Genomic DNA, 4,471 nt, shown 5'->3' on the forward strand with positions numbered 1-4,471 from the left:
CTAGCATGCATCACATACACACAAAACAATTAATTAAATAATTAATCAAATAATTTTGTGATTATGTCATGGCCCTACTAGGATCTTCTCAAGCCAATGAGAAGATCGGATGGTCAACCTAAGGTCAACAACTTCTCAAGCTCCTTCCTTTGACCACCTCGTGTTGCTCGCGCCCTTCTCGTAACTCCGTCTCGAGTGGACCTTCCACAGCTCCAATTTTGTACATTACAATTTTGAAACTCGAGTTACATTCGAGTCTAAATCTAATTTACAACCAGAATATATGAGAAAGGTACGACGCGCAGGTCGCGAAAATAAAATAAAAATACAAGCATGCACATCACATAACGGCACGCAGGCCGTATTATGAATTACAACACATATTGTCCAATCAAATTGGGTCTTTGGGCCATGACTATCACAAAATTAATATATAATTCAAAATTATATATTTCTGTAACTTTTCTATAATTTTCATAATTTTACAGATTTTATGAGTAAATTTTTCCCGGCGGTCCCGATTAGCGATTTCGGGCGCAATCGCGGAGCAAATCCCCTTGCGGGGTTAGGGGCAGTACCCCTACCCGCGATCTAACCATCGCGAGTTGCTCCTAAGCGATCCAAGAGCACCTTATCCCACTGTCCCAAAAAGATTTGGGTCGAAACGATACCGTTTCGGAAAAAACTTCTCGGTAGTCGAAGCCTACAAGTGTATAAACACTTGTGCTTCGCTTCTACGAGAAATATTACTCTTAAAACTATAAAAACCATAAATTTACAGAAATGTACAGAAGCTTTAATTTTTCATAAAAATCAAATTAAACTCGTACAAGCTTCGCACGTGGCTCTGATACCACTGTTGGGTTTTTCGGGCCGCGGAAACCCCGAATCACCCTAGCCAACGGATCTCATGCGAAGAAAAATTCGAAAACATACGAGTACGAGTTACAAAACTTCTAGATCTACATGATGAAGATCTTTACCCTTGTTGCGTGCCCTTTTGCGTATCCCGCTCGTCCTCGGTACACCGGATCTCGAAGTTGTCAATGTAGACAACTCTCTACACGTATCCACACGAACACACTAGGTGGAGGTGACCAAAATCCAAGGTGTGCTAGCACCTATGTGGTTCGGCCAAGGAAGGAGGAGAGGGAGAGCTTGAGAGGAAGAAAATGTAAAATTCCACACTTGAATGAATAATGAAAATCAATTCACACACCATTCAAAATGTGGCCGGCCACTTTTCTCATGTGTAACTCCCCTCATTAATGCATTAAGTTGTCATCAAGGAGAGAATGTAACCTCCATGAGGTGACACTCACTAGTAACTCCCATGAGATAGCAACCATGATGATGATGTGGAGTAACATCATTAGTCCACATCAATGCCAACTCACCAATGAGGTGGCATAAAGTCAAGTCAAACTTGACTTTTAATCTTCCTCTCAAGTCAAGTCAAACTTGACCAAACCTCTTCCATGGTTGATCTAATCTAACCATTTGATTCAAGCCAATTTAATATATAATGAATCTAATTCATTAAATTAAATTGATTCAATGAGTCATAATCTAAATTAGACTCATTGAACACATGAATCAACTTGAGTCCAACTCAAGTTAGCCCAATTAGGATTACTCTTAATCCAATTTGATTCATCAAATCAATCTAATCCTCTTGGTTCATCATATGAACCTAATCTCCATCTAATTGTCCTTAGTGTGTGACCCTATAGGTTCTTGTAACATTGGCAATGCCCTAAACCCATTTAGGAGCATAAGTAATGAGCGGTATATAGCAACACATCATTACTACCCAAGTTACAAGAATGTCGAGATCCGACATCACCTTGTGACTACTAATTGTGACTCCTCACAAAATATGACAAGTGTCCTTCTATCCTAGACATCTAGATTGATCAATGTGAGGCATAGACCATGTAATCCTCTGACCAATCTAAATCTTGAACTCCAAGTAGACTCACTAAATCAAATGAGCTCAATATCCTATATTGACTCATTTGGCCATGGCCATGCACTTCGTGGTCTCACTCTATCAAGAATACCGATGTCGCTCCCATCATATGGGAGGGATAGATCCCATCTACATCACTCACATCCCTCTGCATAATTCGTTATATACCCAGTAATCTCCTTTATAGTCCACCCAGTTACGGGTGACGTTTGACGAAACCAAAGTACATAACTCCTTATGTAGGGAACCATGGTGACTTCAGGTCTAAGGACTAGTAGTCATACTAATAGCCACATGAGAAAGTATATGACACTCATATAATGATCCATGATACTTTCTCACGGCGGGTCATTCAGTATACATTCTCTAATGTATACCCATGTGTCAACTTGATATCTCTATGTCCATGACTTGTGATATCAAGTCATCGAGTTGACCTACATGCTAGTCTTATTGCATTAACATTGTCCCTGAATGTTAATACTCGACTAGGAATGATTAAGAGTAGTGTTCCCTATATCATCTCACTATCGGTTCAACTAACCGATTGATATAGGTGAGAACCGTCTACTCAAGGACGTTATTATACTTAGTTTATTTGGCACCAATACAAGTAAGTATAATAACCAAAAACCAAATGCCTTTATTTTTATAGAATATGATACAACAAGTCCAAAATACAATCATCAAATGATTGGCTCTAGGGCTCTAGCTAACAAAATGACGCATGAGGGCTCAGGGGAGAAGATGTTCGGCGGTGAGGTGAGGGGAAAGAAAAGAATCGGGAATTATAAAGTAATTAGGATTAGAAACTTAGGTTTAATTAATCAAACCCTAATTTCATTCCTCAATCAACTCCCACTTAATTGGGTATTCCGAACAGGCTTTCTCTACGTCGGATAGTTTTATCCTCTTAACCAGCTCATACGAACTCCGTTTAAATCTCAGAAAATTTCTAAAAATTCCTGAAAAATCCACTAAAATTTTTTGTGAAATAACCTTATTATTTAATTATTATTTGGGTGTCGTATTTTATATCAGGGCACAACAAAGTTTATTTCTAATCTAGAAATCTGCATTGGTTGGCCCTTGGCCATGCAATTTGGCACGACTAATCCTCTTCTTGTATTGATTCACCTTCCTGGCTGTGCCATTCGGCACAGATAGTGTCTTCTTTGGTTCCTCAGCCGTGCCTTTAGGCACGACCCTCCTTCTGAAGCTTCTCCTAGCCATGTCTCAAGGCATGGTCAGGTCCAATTTGACTCTAGAAGTTTGTTGTCGCTTGTACCCCAAGACTTGGGAACTCTAATCCTTTACTTTCCTCACCACAGGGGAGACATGGCTAGGTCATAGTCTTCTTCAAATGATATTCTTTTGCGTCTTTTGAATCATTTTCTTCTCTAAACTACTCCTGAAAATGAAAATAAATACCGAGCAGATCTTTGGAAACAAAATAATAATTATACTAAAATTATCATAATAAAGGGTGCAAAAGCATAGATCATAGATAATGGATATAGAAAGATGTACATTAAATAGTACAAAATAACATATATAATATACGCACATTACACCCCCAGACTTAAACGTTTGCTTGTCCTCAAGCAAACTATACAATCTAGATTCATGAGCTAATAATGTGTATCCCTACTGATTCTATTTAGTTCTATTAAACTAGTGAAACTAATGAGCATAATCAAGAATGATCTACAAGAAAGCATTCGATTGTTATAAAATAAAATTCTGCAGTCTAGAAACATGTTTAGGAGTAAGTGCACCATAATCTTTAGTGAATTAATTTAAGTCTATTAAATAATTTCAATAATGAGCATGATCATAAATAGATTCAACTTAGCCTAAGAATGAGTTCTCCATACTCAGTGTAAACCGTAGCTTAAATTTTTCATGTATTAATTCCTAATCTTAGTTAAGTTATCATTGAACCATCTTTTCTTTTTATTCCTAGTTGTAAATACTGCCTGGTTCATCTATCTTAAATCTACCCAAATTCTAAAGAATATGCTAATATCAAGAGAAATCTAGTGTTCATTTTCCCAGTAATCTAACTTAGTCTCAAAGTGGCAAACAACTAGTTTCCACTCACGACAATAAATTTTTTCAATCCCTTATTTCATATACTCTTTTTTTTTTTCAATTACACATTTGTAATGATGCATTTTTTTTTAATTTCACATTTGTAACGATGCAATGGGTGAGATTTTTATTTTTTTTTCCAAATGAGCTTTAATCCTTCAAGCATCAATCTAGTGACCAAGATGTAGTTAAGAAATTACCATGGAAATTCAAGTACTCATTAGGTCTAATGAATCATGACTATTTTCGGAACCTTCAACTATTAAAATAAGGAAAAGTGTAAAGAGATCCTTAAGCTAGACTAGAATCAAATCCTTTCAATGAAATACAATGCTTATGCCTTGCTATTGAAGATAGAGAAAAGTATATCACCAAATATACTAGCACTAATAATCTAACAATATG

The sequence above is a fragment of the Zingiber officinale genome, chromosome 9A (assembly GCF_018446385.1).
Source record: "Zingiber officinale cultivar Zhangliang chromosome 9A, Zo_v1.1, whole genome shotgun sequence".
In the NCBI taxonomy this organism is placed as follows: domain Eukaryota; kingdom Viridiplantae; phylum Streptophyta; class Magnoliopsida; order Zingiberales; family Zingiberaceae; genus Zingiber; species Zingiber officinale.